This window comes from Anolis carolinensis, unplaced genomic scaffold (assembly GCF_035594765.1).
Source record: "Anolis carolinensis isolate JA03-04 unplaced genomic scaffold, rAnoCar3.1.pri scaffold_7, whole genome shotgun sequence".
Lineage (NCBI taxonomy): Eukaryota > Metazoa > Chordata > Lepidosauria > Squamata > Dactyloidae > Anolis > Anolis carolinensis.
Genome location: NW_026943818.1, coordinates 6,637,033 through 6,657,578, shown reverse-complemented (window position 1 = coordinate 6,657,578; position 20,546 = coordinate 6,637,033). Strand labels below are relative to the sequence as shown.

At 40.1% G+C, this 20,546-nt stretch overlaps 1 protein-coding gene across 2 annotated transcripts in view; it reads right to left on the bottom strand.

Annotated features, from left to right (window-relative positions):
• akna (AT-hook transcription factor) overlaps window positions 1–19,709 on the bottom strand; it is a 61,150-nt gene extending 41,441 nt beyond the window's left edge. Inside the window, exon 1 of one of the 2 annotated variants that reach the window (XM_062959646.1) lies at window positions 19,384–19,709. The gene's annotated coding sequence lies outside the window, so the exon portion shown is untranslated. The remainder of the gene's footprint in view (window positions 1–19,383) is intronic. The other variant, XM_062959645.1, reaches the window with a different exon arrangement.
• Window positions 19,710–20,546: the final 837 nt, after the last annotated feature.

Sequence of the window (20,546 nt, the reverse complement as noted above, 5' to 3'; positions counted from 1 at the left end):
GGACTCTCACTCTAGGCAGACAGAACAGAACTGAACTAAACTGATGCAATCAGTAATGCATACACACTTGTGTCTGGACACTCTCCAGTTCCAGCCACACATCAAGGTCATCACAGCTTCTCAGTAATTAACTCTTTCCAGACTATAGCACACTCTGGATGATGCAATCAGTATGCAATACAAACCAAGACACACATTGCATTTAAACACTATCTATACACAAATCCCACATTAACAAAATCCCCTATTTACATTGAGTCATGACACTTAAAAGTGGTGTCCAACTCCCCACTAAGATGCACTCTTAAGTTTTGTCATAGGCTTACTTACACAAAAAAATGGCTCAGGACAGAACACCCGCTAACACAACGAAATGGAAACCACTCACACAGTATTTACAAAAAGAGAATACAAATACGTATATAAAGTTTGATTAATGAAAATCACCAGGGCGAAAATATAAAGTAAATGTAAATTATACAATTACAAAGGATAAAACTTATGGGAAAAAAGGGAAAACAGAAATGAGCCACGCCATGGGCTCTGGAAGTAACAAATAGTATAGCAACTGTGTATACGTATATTTTTCTTCTTCTTTTTTCTATGTCTTGTTTTTTTAACCTGTCCTCATTGCCCCCATTTTTCCCTGTTCACTTACCCTCCCCATGCCCCCCACTTCTTTCCACTTCCACATAGTCTGTATATAGTGTACAATGCTTTATTGTATTCAGAAAAGACGATCTTTGTTGTTATAAAAACTGTATCAAAGTTGCTTACAAACATTACAATAAAAATAATATAGTTTTTTTTAAAAAAACTTTTGTCATAGGAAATCCTCAGATTTGCAGTTTAGGGAGGAATATTTAGGGCAAATCTCCCCTGTCTCAAGGAAGTGTGCTTGCTCCATCAATGTTTAATATTTACACAAATGATCGGCCACTGCCAGAATGGAAAGAGAATTTCATCTATGCTGACGATCGAGTAATCACCGCTCAAGCAGTGAGCTTGGAAATAGTTGAACAGAAGCTCTCTGAAGCTTTAGGTGCTCTTACTGATTCGTAATCCATTTAAATTGCCGACGGATGCTTTCCACCTTAACGACAGACAACATCTCGAGCTCTGAGGATGATCTGAAAAGGAATTCTACTGGAGCATTGCAGCACAACAAAATAGCTGGGAGATGGAGGTGGCATACAAAAATAAAGTTGTTGTTGTTGTTGTTATTATTATTATTATTATTATTATTATTATTATTATTATTATTATTATTATATAGTCACTCTGGACCATGCCCTGACTTACTAGAACCACTGCCTGACCAGATTCTGGTCCAAAGAAATATAGTATAACTAGCTGTGCCCGGCCACGCGTTGCTATGGTGAAGTATGGTGGTATGGGAAATAAAATATTGAGGAATTGGTGGTAGTTAAGGTAAAGGGTAAAGGTTTTCCCCTGACATTAAGTCCATTATAAATGGGTTATATAGCTGTGTGGAAGGGCTTTGAGTCTACACTGCCATATAATCCAGTTCAAATCAGATAATCTGTATTTTATAGGCAGTGTGGAAGAGGCCCAAGTGAGGCCTAACTCTGCCTGTTCCCTGGGTGGGTGGAGCTTAGCCTTCTAACTGGCAGCAATTGGATAAAAACAATTATTCCTCTCCCTCTAATTAGGACTTTATTTTTCTTTTTGTTGTATGAACGTAGAGGCATGGATGAGGGGTTGTGCTGCCAAGTTTAGTGTTTCTGGGATGTGTAATTTTGTTGTTTTGTCCTAGGCCGAAATTTCATTACCCTTTTATATATATATACTAGCTGTGCCCAGCCACGCATTGCTGTGGCAAAGTGGTGGTGGTATTGGTTAAAAATTGTTGTGTAATTTTTATTTGACGTTATTTGTATTTTTTAATTAATTTTATTGTAAGTTATCTTTTTATTTATTATATTTTATTATTTTCTTGTATTAATTTTAGTTATTTTCTGTTATTATAGTATTTAATTGTATTAATTTTTTTTAGTGTTTTTTATTATTTTTAGTGCTTTTTATTATTTTTTATTGGGTTGCTAGGAGACCAAGTTGGAAGAGCTTAGCCTTCTAACTGGCAGCAATTGGATAAAAGCCATTATTCCTCTCTCTCTCTAATTAGGACTTTATTTTTCTTTTCTTTTTGTTGTATAAACCTAGAGCCGTGGATGATGGGTTGTGTCGTCAAATTTCGAGGTTGGGGGGCCTGTAGTTTTGTTGTTTTGTGGGTCGCCGTGATGCCATCACTCTTTTATATATATAGATGCCAAGTTTGTAACTTTGTTAGTGGTTTTTAATACATTATAACTATATTCACAATTTGCTTCTGACACGAGAAATAAATACATAAATTGGGTGCCTCTATACTGCAGAATTAATGCAGTTTGACACCACATTATATGTCATGATTCGGTGTTATGGAATCGTGAGAGTTGTGTGGTTTTACAAGGTCTTTGGCCCTTTCTGTTTGGTGTGTCACCCAACTACAAATCCCAGTATTTCATAGCCTTGAGCCACGGCAGCTCAAGTGGTCTTAAACTGAATTAATTTTGCAGCGTAGATGCATCCATTCCCATGTTGCATGGCCACCTGTGTCCCAATATTGACCCGGGTTTCAAAACAGTTTGTTGAATGTGGATGAATCTGGGACAATCATACAGTTTCAGTTAAGATAAAATTGCTTTCGGTTTCTGAGCTTTTATGGCCATGTTCCAGAAGCATTCTCTCCTGATGTTTTGCCCACATCTACGGCAGGCATCCTCAGAGGTTGTGAGATTGTTTTGATAGGATGCAAAGAAACCAGAGATTGCTGTCTCCAGTGACAGGGACCGGTTTGGACACAACATGACATGCCTTTGTTTACATGCAGCTGGAGAAATATAGCAAATCCTTTATCAGACTGCGGCATTCATTGTGGACAAAGGAAGCATCCAAGGAAAAGAGAACAATTTCTCCCCATCAGCTGCCGCATAAGAAGAGACTGTTTCTTCCAGAACGGAGACTATACTGATTCGAAAGCTAATGCATCACTAAGTGAGAGATACTCAAAAAGATTACTCATATAGTTCACTGTTTAAAGTACTATGCCCACTAAAAGGCCCTTTGGGTGGAGAGGATGGAGTGTTCGCTTTCTTTCATGCTCAGTGGAGCTTGGTGCCTCTCATCTCTCAGAAGCATGGTACATCCATTCCAGGTTTTAATCCCATTTTAATGGAGTCATAGACTTCCAAATGCCATTGACCTCCATAGGAGGGAACCATGCCATAGACTTCCATCAGATGCCATAGACTTCCAGATGCCATAGACTTCCATAGGTTGGAACCATGCCATAGCCTTCCATCAGATGCCATAGACTTCTCCCAAATGCTATAGACTTTCATAGGTTGGAACCATGCCATAGACTTCCATCAGATGCCATAAACTTCTCCCAAATGCTACAGACTTCCATAGAATGGAACCATACCACAAGACTTCCATCAGACGCTATAGACTTCTCCTCAATGCTATAGACTTCCATAGGATGGAACCATGCCATAGATTCCCATCAGACGCCATAGACTTCTCCCAAATGCTATAGACTTCCATAGGATGGAACCATACCACAAGACTTCCATCAGACGCCATAGACTTCTCCTCAATGCTATAGACTTCCATAGGATGGAACCATGCCATAGATTTCCATCAGACGCCATAGACTTCTCCCAAATGCTACAGACTTCCATAGAATGGAACCATACCACAAGACTTCCATCAGACGCCATAGACTTCTCCTCAATGCTATAGACTTCCATAGGATGGAACCATGCCATAGATTTCCATCAGATGCCATAGACTTCTCCCAAATGCCATAGACTTCCATAGGATGGAACTATGCCATGGTCTTCCATCAGACGCCATAGACTTCTCCCAAATGCTATAGACTTCCATAGGTTGGAACCATGCCATAGACTTCCATCAGATGCCATAGACTTCCAAATTCCATAGACTTCCATAGGGTGGAACCATGCCATAGACTTCCATCAGATGCAATAGACTTCCATAGGATGGAGCCATGCCATAGACTTACTAAGGATGGAACCATATCACAGACTTCCATCAGATGCCATAGACTTCCATAGGATGGAGCCATGCCATTGACCTACTAAGGATGGAACCATATCACAGACTTCCATCAGATGCCATAGACTTCCATAGGATGGAGCCATGCCATTGACTTACTAAGGATGGAACCATATCACAGACTTCCATCAGATGCCATAGACTTCCATAGGATGGAGCCATGCCATTGACTTACTAAGGATGGAACCATATCACAGACTTCCATCAGATGCCATAGACTTCCAAATGCCATAGACTTCCTAAGGATGGAGCCATGCCATAGACTTACTAAGGATGGAACCATATCACAGACTTCCATCAGATGCCATAGACATCTCCCAAATGCCATAGACTTCCTAAAGATGGAGCCATGCCATAGACTTCCATCAGACGCCATAGACTTCTCCCAAATGCTATAGACTTCCATAGGATGGAGCCATGCCATAGACTTACTAAGGATGGAACCATATCACAGACTTCCATCAGATGCCATAGACTTCCATAGGATGGAGCCATGCCATAGACTTACTAAGGATGGAACCATATCACAGACTTCCATCAGATGCCATAGACTTCCATAGGATGGAGCCATGCCATAGACTTACTAAGGATGGAACCATATCACAGACTTCCATCAGATGCCATAGACATCTCCCAAATGCTATAGACTTCCATAGGATGGAACCATGCCATAGATTTCCATCGGATGGAACCATGCTATAGACTTCCATCAGACGCCATAGACTTCTTCCAAATACCATAGACTTACAAATGATAGAACCATGCCACAGACTTCCATCAGATGCCACAGACTTCCAAACGCCATAGACTTCCATAGGATGGAACCATGCCATAGATTTCCATAGGATGGAACCATGCCATAGCCTTCCATCAGATGCCATAGACTTCCAAATGCCATAGACTTACTAAGGATGGAACCATGCCATAGACTTACTAAGGATGGAACCATGCCTTAGACTTCCATCTGACAGCATAGACTTCCAAATGCCATAGATTTCCATAGGATGGAACTATGGCATGGTCTTCCATCAGACGCCATAGACTTCTCCCAATTGTTATAGACTTCCATAGGATAGAACCATGCCATAGACTTGCTAAGGATGGAACCATGCCATAGATTTCAATCAGATGCCATAGACCTCTCCCAAATGCTATAGACGTCCATAGGATGGAACCATGCCATGGTCTTCCATCAGATGCCATAGACTTCTCCCAATTGCTATAGACTTCCATAGTTTGGAACATGCCATAGCCTTCCATCAGATGCCACAGACTTCTCCCAAATGCTATAAACTTCCATAGGATGGAACCATGCCATAGACTTACTAAGGATGGAACCATGCCATAGCCTTCCATCAGATGCCATAGACCTCTCCCAAATGCTATAGAGTTCCAAAGGATGGAACCATGCCATAGACTTCCATCAGATGCCATAAACTTCTCCCAAATGCCATAGACTTCCATAGGTTGGGACCATGCCATAGACTTCTATCAGATGCCATAAACTTCTCCCAAATGCCATAGACTTCCATAGGATGGAAACATGCCATAGACTTCCTAAGGATGGAATCATATCACAGACTTCCATCAGATGCCATAGACTTCTTCCAAATGCTATAGACTTCCATAGGATGGAACCATGCCATAGATTTCCATCGGATGGAACCATGCTATAGACTTCCATCAGACGCCATAGTCTTCTCCCAAATGCTATAGACTTCCATAGGATGGGACCGTACTATAGACTTCCATCAGATGCTATAGATTTCTCCCTAATTTATACATATACTAGCTGTCTTGTTGATATATGTCTGTTATATGTTTTATACTGAAAACTGCTCTGTGTAGCAATTAAATCTGCTCTAATATACATATTGTGTTCTATGTTTTGAACCTTTACTGTGGTGCATATTTTTCAGATATTGTTTAGAATAGACAGCTGTGTTTAGTTATTATTATATTCCTCACAACCTCTGAGGATGCCTGCCATAGATGTGGGCGAAACGTCAGGAGAGAATGCTTCTGGAACATGGCCAGACAGCCCAGAAAACATACAACAACCTTGAACCTGAGGCGGTTAGGAATTGTGGGAGTTGAAGTCCAAAACACTTGGAAGGAGGGCTGAAGTTTGCCCATGCCTGGTCTAGGTCAAGGTAAAGCTTTTCCCATGACGTTAAGTCTAGTCGTGTCCGACTCTGGGGGTTGATGCTCATCTCCATTTCTAAGCCAAAGAGCCGGCGTTGTCCATAGACACCTCCAAAGTCATGGCTGCATGGAGTGTCGTTCCCACCAAAGCAGTACCTATTGATCTACTCACATTTGCATTTATTTATGCATTCCCCTTGACATGAAGTCCAGTTGTGTCCAACTCCGGGAGGTGGTGCTCATCTCCATGTCTAAGCCGAAGAGCCGGCATTGTCCGTAGACACCTCCAAAGTCATGGCTTCATGGAGTGCCCAGCCACGCGTTGCTGTGGCGTTGTCTAGTGGTGTTGGTGAGATCTTGTTGAGGCTGGATGGCCATCTGTCAGGAGTGCTTGGATTGTATCCTCCTGCGTGGTAGAAGGAAGTTGATCTGGATGATCCTTAGGGGTCACTCCAAACCTTAGGATTGTATGATGTTGTTGTTGTTGTTGTTATTATTATTATTATTATTATTATTAGTAGTAGTAGTAGTAGTAGTATTGAGAGGCTGGGTGGCCATCTGTTGGGAGTGCTTGGATTGTGTCCTGCATGGCAGAATTGGGTTGGACTGGACTGCCTTTAGGGGTGTCTCCTAACTGTCTGATGCTATGATTCAATGTGTATTATCATTGTGCAGATATTGGTTGGCCATCTGTGAGGAGTGGTTTGATTTTGTCCTCCTGCATGATATAAGGAAGTTGAACTGGATGATCCTTAGAGGTATCTGCTAACTTTAGGATTGTATTATTAATTATTATTATTGTTGTTATTATTATTATTATTGAGAGGCTGGGTGGCCATCTGTTGGGCTGAGTGGGTTGCTAGGAGACCAAGTGGGCGGAGCTTAGCCTTCTAACTGGCAGCAATTGGATAAATACAATTATTCCTCTCCCTCTAATTAGGACTTTATTTTTCTTTTCTTTTTGTTGTATGAACCTAGAGGCGTGGATGAGGGGTTGTGCTGCCAAGTTTAGTGTTTCTGGGATGTGCAGTTTTGTTGTTTTGCCCTAGGCTGAAATTTCATTACCCTTATATATATATATATACTAGATGTGCCCAGCCACGCGTTACTGTGGCAAAGTGGTGGTGGTATTGGTTAAAAATTGTTGTGTAATTTTTATTTGATGTTATTTGCATTTTTTTAATTAATTTTATTGTAAGTTATTTTTTTATTTATTATATTTTATTATTTTCTTGAATTATTTTTAGTTATTTTCTGTTATTATAATATTTTATTGTATTAATTTTTTAGTGTTTTTTTATTATTTTCATTGGGTTGCTAGGAGACCAAGTTGGAGGAGCTTAGCCTTCTAACTGGCAGCAATTGGATAAAAACAATTATTCCTCTCTCTCAAATTAGGACTTTATTTTTCTTTTCTTTTTTTGTCGTATCAACCTAGAGGCATGGATGATGGGTTGTGTTGTCAAATTTCGAGGTTGGGGGGCCTGTAGTTTTGTTGTTTTGTGGGTCGCCGTGATGCCATCACTCTTTTATATATATGGATAGATGTGTGTGTTTGTGTGAATATATTATAACTGTATTCTCAGTTTGATTCTGACATGATAAATATGTCCATGAAACCTCTTCAAGGATCTTCATTCGGAGTTGTGAAACCACTAATGTAGGAAAAGAGAGGATTCTCTCTCTTTCTTGGGTTGAGATGGCTGTTTTTTGGGATATGCCGGCTCGCTAACTTCGGCTGCATCACATGCTGTTGTTTGTTTGACGCCCTAAACCGAAGGCGGCGAAATCAGCTGAGCCTCCAGCAGAACCACAAGGAAAAGGGAAGAGAAAGTCCTGCCGAAGGAAGGAATGTTTAAAGGCCTCTCGCTGGCTGGCAGGCAGCTGCGTTTTCTGGAATGCTGACTTAACAGGATCCAGCTGCGGGAACGAAACCCACCACATTTATGGTGATGCTATAGAAGGCTAAAGACCTTTTCAAATGACTGCTCCTGTGATTCTATAGCATTGAGCCAGGACAGTTAAAAGTGGTGTCAAACAGCATGAATTCTATATTGGTGTACCCAGTTCCCCTTTTCTGCTCTGCCGACATATTTGAGGTTTTCTCTGATGCTTTTTGGAACGGAAGAGGTGGGAGGGGGCCTCCGGAAAGAGCAAGATGGTGCAAGATGCCACTTAAAAATTCATTATCATTATTACTGTATATACTCGAGTATAAGCCTAATTTTTCAGCCCTTTTTTAAGACTGAAAAAGCCCCCCTCGGATTATACTCGGGTGGCTTATATTTGGGTCAGCTTATACTCGAGAATATACGGTACATTTATTATTTTTCTCTATTATTATTGGTATTATGACATTTATTATTTTTCTCCAGTATCGTTGTTACTATTACACTTATTTTACTCTATTTTTATTATTATTGTTAATACATTTATTATTTCACTCTGATCTTATTATTATTGCATTTATTATTTTACTCTATTTATTATTACAGAGAGTCTCACTTATCCAACATAAACGGGCCGGCAGAACGTTGGATAAGGGAATATGTTGGATATAAGAAGAGATTAAGAAAAAGCCAATTAAACATCAAAATAGGTTATGATTTTACAAATTAAGCACCAAAACATCATGTTAGACAACAGATTTGACAGAAAAAGTAGTTCAGTATGCATTAATGCTATGTTGTAATTACTGTATTTATGAATTTAGCACCAAAATATTATGATATATTGAAAACATTGACTACAAAAATGCATTGGATAATCCAGAACGTTGGATAAGTGAGTGTTGGATAAGTGAGACTCTACTGTACTTGTATTATTTTCCTGTATTTATTATTATTATTATTATTATTACATGTATTATTTTGCTCTATTATTATTAAAAGGATACATAAGCACATTTACATTGAAGAAGATGAGAATCATGATTTGATCAGAGTTGGACAATCTTATCTTAAATTAGAGCTTTATGTAAATATTCAAAAACATTTAACCTACCGATGCCTCAATTAATGTAATTTTATTGGTACAGTAGAGTCTCACTTATCCAAGACTCGCTTATCCAATGTTCTGGAATATCCAACGCATTTTTGTAGTCAATGTTTTCAATACATCGTGATATTTTGGTGCTAAATTGGTAAATACAGTAATTACTACATAGCATTACTGCGTATTGAACTACTTTTTCTGTCAAATTCGTTGTATAACATGATGTTTTGGTGCTTAATTTGTAAAATCATAACTTAATTTGGTGTTTAAAAGGCTTTTCCTTAATCTCTCCTTATTATCCAACATATTAGCTTATCCAACGTTCTGCCGGCCCATTTATGTTGGATAAGTGAGACTCTACTGTAATAATAATAAATAAAGTAAAATAATAAATGTATTACTAATAATAAATAAAGCAAAATAATAAATGTAATTATATCAATCACAATAGAGAAAAAAAATAAATGTCCCATATATACTCGAATATAAGCCGACCCAAGTGTAAGCCAGCTAGGACACTCACCTGAGTATAAGCCGAGAGGGGCTTTTCCAGTCCTAAAAAGGGGCTGAAAAACTCAGCTTATACTCGAGTATATGCAGTATATATATAGGAGCCCCCAGTGGCACAGCGGGTTAAACCACTGAGCTGTTGGACTTACTGACCGAAAGGTCGCAGGTTCAACTCCAGGGAGCGGGGTGATCTCCCGCTGTTAGCCCCAGCTTTTTATTTATTTATTTATTTATTCATCAAACTTATATGCCGCCACTCCCCTAGGGCTCGGGGCTGCTTACAAGAACCGGTTAAAATCAACAATTTAAAAACATCTTAAAACATCTTTAAAACATCTTTAAAAATATCTTAAAAACATCCTAAAAGCACCTTTTAAAACATCTGACAGAACTCAAAGGCCAATCTAGCCGTTAGAAAACATGCAAATGTGAGTAGATCAATAGGTACTGCTCCGGCGGGTAGGTAATGGCGCTCCATGCAGCCATGGCAACTGCATGACCTTAGAGGTATCTATGGACAATGCCGGCTCTTTGGCTTAGAAATGAAGATGAGCACCGATCCTCAGAGTCAGACACGACTGGACTTAATGTACCTATTGATCTATTTACTATTTACTCTATCTACTAGAGCTTTTAATCTATTTTAATATTTTTTTAATCAATATTTGTATGTATGTATTTTTATCCTTTACCATTTTATCTTGTAAATCGCCTAGAGCATCTTGGATGGAGGGCGATTAATAAGTAATTAAATGATGATGATGATGATGATGATGATGATGATGATTTATTTATTTACAGCATTTATATTGAATATATATATATATATATATATATATATATATCTACTCACATTTGCATGTTTTTGAACTGCTCGGTTGGCAGAAGCTGGGGCTAACAGCGAGAGCTCACCCTGCTCCGTGGATTCAACCCGCCGACCTTTCGGTCAGTAAGTTCAGCAGCTCAGCTTATTAACCTGCTAATTAACCCGACTCAATACCTTGATTTAAATAGTACAGTGGTGTTGAGGACACACCAAGTCAAAGGGCTTGAACTGGAAACGGAATATTGGATATATTCACTGAGGGTTTCTCCCGGTCTTTATATAACTTGCCATGAATCTGCTGCTAACGTACCCAAACGCCACAGGGCAGGTTATATAACTCGCCAAGCGGTGTGATGCGTTAGACCTCATTAAACATAAAGAGTTCCCCTTGTTAGATACAAACAGAGCGAAATAAAGGGCAAGGGAAAAAACAGTGCGTTTTTTCCCCCTTTACTGCAGTCCTACAGAATGACAATGGTTATGGGCCCACTTGATCAGAGGATCAATGGCTCCTTTATCAGCGGGATAGGGAGTTAAAGTTTGTTAAGCACGATTGGACAGAGGCCACATAATGTGCAAAACTACAACTCCCAGGAGGCCATAACACTGAGCAATAGCAATTAAAGTGGTGCCAAGATGCATGAATTTGACAGCCAAGATGCACCCCAAGTGAACACACCAAAGCAAGAGCTCTAGATGTACGATCAATTCTCCACGTGGGAAAAATTATTACAACTTGAGAAAAAACTAACAACAAGGATTTACAACAAACTGCTTGGTTGAGCCACAGAAACAGAAGAAATACTGTACATACTCGAGTATAAGCATAGTTTTTCAGTCTTAAAAAAGCCCCCCTCGGATTATACTCGGTTGAGGGTCCTGGTTGGCTTATATTTGGGTCAGCTTATACTCGAAAATATATGGTACATTTATTATTTTTCTCTATTATTATTGATATTATGACATTTATTATTTTTCTCCAGTATCGTTGTTACTATTACACTTATTTTACTCTATTTTTATTATTATTGTTAATACATTTATTATTTCACTCTGATCTTATTATTATTGCATTTATTATTTTTCTCTATTATTATTGGTATTATGACATTTATTATTTTTCTCTATTATTGTTGCTACTATTACATTTATTTTACTCTAGTTTTATTATTACAGTAGAGTCTCACTTATCCAAGCTAAACGGGCCGGCAGAAGCTTGGATAAGCGAATATCTTGGATAATAAGGAGGGATTAGGGAAAAGTCTATTAAACATCAAATTAGGTTATGATTTTACAAATTAAGCACCAGAACATCATGTTATACAACAAATTTGACAGAAAAAGTAGTTCAATACGCAGTAATGTTATGTTGTAATTACTGTATTTACGAATTTAGCACCAAAATATCACGATATATTGAAGACATTGACTACAAAAATGGCTTGGATAATCCAGAGGCTTGGATAAGCGAGGCTTGGATAAGTGAGACTCTACTGTATTAATAATACATGTATTATTTCACTCTGATCTTATTATTATTGCATTTATTATTTTACTGTATTATTACTTGTATTATTTTCCTGTATTTATTATTATTATTATTATTATTATTATTATTATTATTATTATTACATGTATTATTTTACTTTATTATTATTAAAAGGATACATAAGCACATTTACATTGAAGAAGATGAGAATCATGATTGGATCAGAGTTGGGCAGTCTTATCTTAAATTTGAGCTTTATGTAAATATTCAAAAACATTTAACCTACAGATGCCTCAATTAATGTAATTTTATTGGTATCTGTTTTTATTTCTGAAATTTACCACCCTCGGCTTATACTGGAGTCAATGTTTCCTCAGTTTTTTTGTGGTAAAATTAGGTGCCTCGGCTTATATTCGGGTCGGCTTATACTCGAGTATATACGGTAAAAAGCTCAATGATAAAGTGGGCCAGAAATGTAAGCAGACCAATACAAGCTAAGGGAATGGGAAGAAATTTGGATGAAAAAAAATGAAATACACATACGCTTCAGACTTAAAAGAAAACTGGCTGAAAATCTGGTACATAACACCGAAGAAACTCGGAATCATATATAAAAACACAGACAACAAATGTTGGAACTATAAGGCCAAGGAAGGCTCATTCTTCCATATGTGATGCTACAAAGATTTATTGGAAAAAATATTCACAAAGAATGTCAAATAATTCTCAAAAAAGTTTTCAGTATGAGACCCGAATACTATTTACTTGGAATGCTTGATAGAGAAACTTTCACCAATCATAATGAAGAAAAATTATTTATCTTATTATTTAAAAATTATTTATCACCAGACATAAAGGACTGGCTACTCAAGGTTATGGATATAAAGGACATGGACAAATTAATTAATTATTATTATTTTTATTAAAGGAAAATGCTGGCAGAGGACTAGAAATGATGGACTGATCAACCCTTGAAGAATATACAGTAGAGTCTCGCTTATCCAATGTAAACGGGCCGGCAGAATGTTGGATAATAAGGAAAGATTAAGGAAAAGCCTATTAAACATCAAATTAGGTTATGATTTTAAAAATTAAGCACCAAAACACTATGTTATACAACAAGTTTGACAGAAAAAGTAGTTCACTACTCAGTAATGCTATGTAGTAATTACTGTATTTACGAATTTAGCACCAAAAATCACGATGTATTGAAAACATTGACTACAAAAACGTGTTGGATAATCCAGAACATTGGATAAGCGAGTCTTGGATAAGTGAGACTCTACTGTATTAAGAAAAAATAAGGACATGAAAAGGAAAGAAAGAAATTTCATACTCCAACCTTTTTTTATGGAGAGATAAAAGATTAAAGAAACAAAACGGAAGGAAGGAGAACGGAAGTCACAAACAATAATTCCTTTTTTTCTGTTGTTTTTTCCCCTACTTTGCTTTATTTATAATGTCCCCCCACTTTTTATGTAAGTAAAACTCTTCTTTTAATAGAAACTATTTTTAAAAAATTCTCAATGTTGGAAATTTGGGGACCGGAAGAAATGTCATGGCAGAGGGATCTCACTGCCGACATGACCAAAGGAAGCTGGAATCCAGTTCAGTGAAGCCAAGGCTGCTCCGTTAATCCGATTATTATCCATCATCCCCGGTCGCAGACTGATCTCCCAAATCTACCCACAAGCTTTCCTTGAAGTGAAGCTCCAAGGGCCTCTGCTTTGGTCGGGCGGGGAGGCCCCGAACCGGGACTTTTTGGCAAAGCTTAGCATCGCCCACCCCGCTATCCCACGGCAGATGTTTTCTTTCTTCCTCAGTCATAAGGAAAGCAGATTATTAAAAAATTTGCTTCTAAGGGATGGAAAAAGAATTGGAGAACACAACCACGTGTAATGACGGAGCAGACTTGCTAGTGAACTGTGACAACACACAACATTGTGTCACCACGCAAGGGCTCCTGTTTCGCAATGTGCCGGGACACAAGCACTGGAACGGTTGTGCAATGGTTTGGTTACGAACAACACTTGCACCAAGTTGCCGGAGTGATATCTTAGAATACAAATGTCTCAAACAGAGCCACAGCTCAGTTACATTTGATTGCAAAGACCCTAAAGACATTGCATCCGATCCGGAAAGCTAAGCAGGCTCAGTCCTGGTTAATACTTGAATGGGAGTCCACAAGAAAAAATATCATGGGATATTATTTCAAAAGAATCCGCTGGCAAAACCACCTCTGTGGCTTCCTTGGCCAAGAAAATCCTACGAAATTGATGCATGCATCAATCCATGCATCAATAGGTCATGTTACAATAGTCATGTTACAACGCTGTATTGATCTACTCACATTTGCATGTTTTCGAACTGCTAGGTTGGCAGAAGCTGGGGCTAACAGCGGGTGCTCACTGCGCTCCCCGGATTCGAACCTGCAACCTTTCGGTCCGCAAGTTCAGCAACTCAGCGGTTTAACACGCTGAGCCACCAGGTGTTCCTGGATTTATCTCAATAATAATAATAATAATAATAAAACTCAGCCGCTATCAGGACCTCAAGATTGAACTTCAAAGACTCTGGCAGAAACCAGTGCAGGTGGTCCCGGTGGTGATGGGCACATTGGGTGCCGTGCCAAAAGATCTCAGCCGTCATTTGGAAACAATAGACATTGACAAAATTACAATCTGCCAACTGCAAAAGGCCACCCTACTGGGATCTGCAGCATCATCCAAAAATACATCACACAGTCCTAGACACTTGGGAAGTGTTCGACTTGTGGTTTTGTGATATGAAATCCGGCATATCTATCTTGTTTGCTGTGTCATAAAATAATAATAATAATAATAATAATAATAATAATAATAATAATAATAATAAAAAAACTTTATTTATATCCCACCACCATCTCCCAGAGGGACTCGAGGCGGCTCACAAGACACCCAAGGTGTGACAAATACAAAATACAACAAGTGCAAAACAAAACATAGGCAATACACAGTCAACACAACATTATAAATTCACATACTAGAAGGAAGGATTGTTGGCCAAACACGGGAGTGCATGGAAGGTACGATAAAAGACAATTCATTTATCAATCCCTGGACATTCCTGTCCACTGACACCACTTTGTTATTATTATTCCATGTATTATTTTACTCTATTATTATTAAAAGGATACATAAACACATTGACATTGAAGAAGATGAGAATAATGATTGGATCAGAGTTGGACAGTCTTATCTTAAATTTGAGCTTTATGTAAATATTCAAAAACATTTCACCTACTGATGCCTCAATTCATGTAATTTTTTGGTATCTGTTTTTATTTCTGAAATTTACCACCCTCGACTTATACTGGAGTCAATGTTTTCCCAGGTTTTTTGTCGTAAAATTAGGTGCCTCGGCTTATATTTGGGTCGGCTTATACTCGAGTATATACGGTAGGTTTATGTATATGTTTGTGTGTGTGGTGTATTTGTTGTCACTGCTCCAGCGAGAGCGTTTCACGTGGACAATGCCCTAAATCCTTTCTCCCGAACATGTTTGCATGCCATCTGGATCCCTCTGAGGGTCAGACTGCCAATCATTTGAACAAAGCTGAGCATGGGCGCGCACACATACACACCAGACTCACAAAGTGCCATTTACCCCCATCGCAGCGGGAAGGTGATGGCGCTCCATGCCGTCATGCCAATGGCCACATAACCTAGGAGGTGTCTATGGACAATGCCGGCTCTTTGGCTTAGAAATGGAGATGAGCACCAACCCCCAGAGTCGGGCATGACTGGATTTAACGTCAGAGGAAACCTTTACCTTCACCAAACTGTAACTCCCCATCCTTTTTTTTACACAAATATTTTTCTTGGAATTTTATAGTTAAAGGCAAATGTTTTCCCTGGACATTAAGTCCAGGGGATTGGTGCTCATCTCCATTTCTAAGCCGAAGAGCCGGCGTTGTCCGTAGACACCTTCAAGGTCATGACTGCATGGAGCTCCATTACCTTCCTATTGATCTACTCACATTTGCATGTTTTTGAACTGCTAGGTTGGCAGAAGCTGGGGCTAACAGCCATGCCAGTGGCCACATGACTTTGGAGGTGTCTACGGACAACGCCAGCTCTTCGGCTTAGACATGGAGATGAGCACTACCTCCCGGAGTCGGGCATGACTGGACTTCATGTCAAGGGGAATTCATAAATAAATGCAAGTGTGAGTAGATCAATAAGTACTGCTCCGGTGGGAAGGTAACGGCACTCCATGCAGCCATGACTTTGGAGGTGTCTACGGACAATGCCGGCTCTTCGGCTTAGACATGGAGATGAGCACCACCTCCCGGAGTCGGATATGACTGGACTTCATGTCAAGGGGAATTCATAAATAAATGCAAGTGTAAGTAGATCAATAGGTACTGCTTCGGCGGGAAGTTAACGGCACTCCATGAAGCCATGACTTTGGAGGTGTCTACGGACAATGCCGGCTCTTCGGCTTAGACATGGAGATGAGCACCACCTCCCGGAGTTGGACACAACTGGACTTCATGTCAAGGGGAATGCATAAATAAATGCAAATGTGAGTAGATCAATAGGTACTGCTTTGGTGGGAACGGCACTCCATGCAGCCATGACTTTGGAGGTGTCTATGGACAACGCCGGCTCTTTGGCTTAGAAATGGAGATGAGCACCAACCCCCAGAGTCGGACACGACTAGACTTAACGTCATGAGAAAAGCTTTACCTTGACCTAGACCAGGCATGGGGAAACTTCAGCCCTCCTTCCAAGTGTTTTGGACTTCAACTCCCACAATTCCTAACCGCCTCAGGTTCAAGGTTGTTGTATGTTTTCTGGGCTGTCTGGCCATGTTCCAGAAGCATTCTCTCCTGACGTTTCGCCCACATCTATGGCAGGCATCCTCAGAGGTTGTGAGGAATATAATAATAACTAAACACAGCTGTCTATTCTAAACAATATCTGAAAAATATGCACCACAGTAAAGGTTCAAAACATAGAACACAATATGTATATTAGAGCAGATTTAATTGCTACACAGAGCAGTTTTCAGTATAAAACATATAACAGACATATATCAACAAGACTCCAAATGAAGTTTGTTAGCGACACAGTACGTGTACATTCAGTCTCTTCAAAATGGCATGTAATATGCTGTAAAACTAAATATATCAGTGTACAAATCAATTGGCTCAAACCTGGCTTGGAGTCAAAACAAATCAAAGTCTCTGTAGTCCTGGAGTAGTTCTATAGGACTCCTCGGGATGTAAATGCAGCCAACTGACTGTGTAGCAATTAAATCTGGAAGACTGCAGTCTAAACATTTTTATACAGTAGAGTCTCACTTATCCAACGTAAACGGGCCAGCAGAACGTTGGATAAGCGAATATGTTGGATAATAAGGAGAGATTAAGGAAAAGCCTATTAAATATCAAATTAGGTTATGATTTTACAAATTAAGCACCAAAACATTATGTTATACAACAAATTTGACAGAAGAAGTAGTTCAATACGCATTAATGCTATGTAGTAATTACTGTATTTACAAATTTAGCACCAAAATATCACGATGTATTGAAACCATTGACTACAAAAATGCGTTGAATAATCCAGAACGTTGGATAAGCGAGTGTTGGATAAGTGAGAGTCTACTGTACTCTGTAAGTTATGACTGTGTGCCACTACAGCTGACAGAATTGGATCATCAGTTGTATTATTATTTGTATTATTGTTAACAGTATTATGTATATGATGCTCTAATATACATATTGTGTTCTATGTTTTGAACCTTTACTGCGGTGCATATTTTTCAGATATTGTTGTGAGGAATACGGCAGGCACCTTCAGAAGTTGTGAGGTATATACCTCACAATCTTCGAGGATGCCTGCCATAGGTGTGGGCGAAACGTCAGGAGAGAATGCTTCTGGAACATGGCCAGACAGCCCGGAAAACACACAACAACTCAGCCTCAGGTTCTTTCCAAGTTTGCCCATGTCTGGGGTAGATGCACCCATTGTTTTCCCACGGAGAGAGAAAAAAAGCTGCTTAACTCAAGCAGCCTTTGGTTGCTTAGCAAGCCTGGGAACTAACAAAACCTCCCTTCTTTTTTTCCCTCTCTGCCTCCCAGCAACTGCAACACAAAACACACCCGAGTTGTGCATCTACACCAGGGGTCCCCAAACTAAGGCCCGGGGACCGGATGCGGCCCATCGAAGCCATTTAACCGGCCCCCACGGCACAAGGGCAGAAGGGGGTTGGGCTAAATGACCCAAGGGGCCTCTTCTCTTACAACCCTTATTGTTGTTATTATTATTATTATTATTATTATTATTATTATTATTATTATTATTATCATCATTGAGGCTGAGTGGACATCTGTCAGGGGCAATACTAATGGCTTTTGGTGCACAAAGGCAGAAGGGGATAGGACTAAATGGCCCAAGGGGTCTCTTCCAACCCTCTTTATTATTATTATTATTATTATTATTATTAACATTGAGGCTGGGTGGCCATCTGTCAGGGATGCTTTGCTTGTGCTTTCAGTGCACAAAGGCAGAAGGGGATTGGACTAAATGGCCCAAGGGGTCTCTTCCAACCCTCTTTATTATTATTAACATTAACATTAACATTGAGGCTGGGTGGCCATCTGTCAGGGATGCTTTGCTTGTGCTTTCAGTGCACAAAGGCAGAAGGGGATTGGACTAAATGGCCCAAGGGGTCTCTTCCAACCCTCTTTATTATTATTATTATTATTATTATTAACATTGAGGCTGGGTGGCCATCTGTCAGGGATGCTTTGCTTGTGCTTTCAGTGCACAAAGGCAGAAGGGGATTGGATTCAATGGCCCAAAGGGTCTCTTCCAACCCTCTTTATTGTTGTTGTTGTTGTTATTATTATTAATTATTGCTCGGTGGCCAACTATAGTCTGGCCCTCCAACGGTCCAAAGGATCGTCAACTGTTTAAAAAGTTTAGGGACCCCTGATCTACACTGTGGAATTAATCCAGATTGGGGCCCCCTATTCCCTGCCTTGGCTCCAGGCTATGGAAATTTAAAAGTTGTCATTTAGGGAGGCAGCACTCCCAAGTCCGAGGATGCTATACCCCTTGGAGCACAAAAGGGGGCCAAACTGGATCAACTGCACAGTGTAGACGCCTCCCAAGGAGCTTGCAAAAGGGAGGAAAGAAAGGATTCCCGGGAAAGCAAAGCAACAGGAGGAAAATAAGGATATTTAGGACCCCAAGGGAAGCCTCGAACCCCTCCTTTCACTTACCTCGAAGGATGAAATCTCTTTTCCACAAAAAAATCTCAATTTCCTGGAGTGGCAACTCTGGCGCGGCTCACAATAGTCGCCAATGCTGAGATGGAGGAGGGAGGGGGGAAAGGAGGAGGCGTGGCTTAAGGAGGCCTCATTTGCATATTTCCAAGCGCTCCACCAATGAGAGCTCGAGGAAGAGGAATCACTCCCCCCTCCTTCCCCGAATTGAAGGAAAGTTGATTGAAGTTGCTTTGAGGTTGGATGGGAAGAGGCGGCAAAGCGGAGGGGGCGGGGCTTTATTTGCATACGGCAGATTTGCATATCCATGAGCCAATCAGAGCTCTCTCTATCTCCCCCCCCCCCCCCCAATTGCCTACATACAACGCAGGCGTCTTCTAAACTTGCATTTTGAGCAGGGGTCCCCAAACTGCCAAGTTTAGTTTTTCTAACATTAACATTAACATTGAGGCTGGGTGGCCATCTGTCAGGGATGCTTTGCTTGTGCTTTCAGTGCACAAAGACAGAAGGGGATGTAGCGTACCTGGATTTCAGTAAGGCCTTTGACAAAGTCCCCCACGACCTTCTGGCAAACAAACTAGTAAAATATGGGCTAGACAAAACTACGGTTAGATGGATCTGTAATTGGCTAAGCGAACGAACCCAAAGGGTGATTCTCACCAATGCGTCGTCTTCATCATGGAAAGAAGTGACAAGTGGAGTGCCGCAGGGCTCCGTCCTGGGCCCGGTTCTGTTCAACATCTTTATTAACGACTTAGACGAAGGGTTAGAAGGCACGATCATCAAGTTTGCAGACGACACAAAACTGGGAGGGAGAGCCAACACTCCAGAAGACAGGAGCAGAATTCAAAACGATCTTGACAGACTAGAGAGATGGGCCGAAACTAACAAAATGAAGTTCAACAGGGACAAATGCAAGATACTTCACTTCGGCAGAAAAAATGGAAATCAAAGATACAGAATGGGGGACAATGCCTGGCTTGACAGCAGTGTGTGCGAAAAAGACCTTGGAGTCCTCGTGGACAACAAGTTAAACATGAGCCAACAATGTGATGCGGCGGTGAAAAAAGCCAATGGGATTCTGGCCTGCATCAAGAGGGGAATAGCGTCTAGATCCAGGGAAGTCCTGCTCCCCTCTCTTCTGCCTTGGTCAGACCACA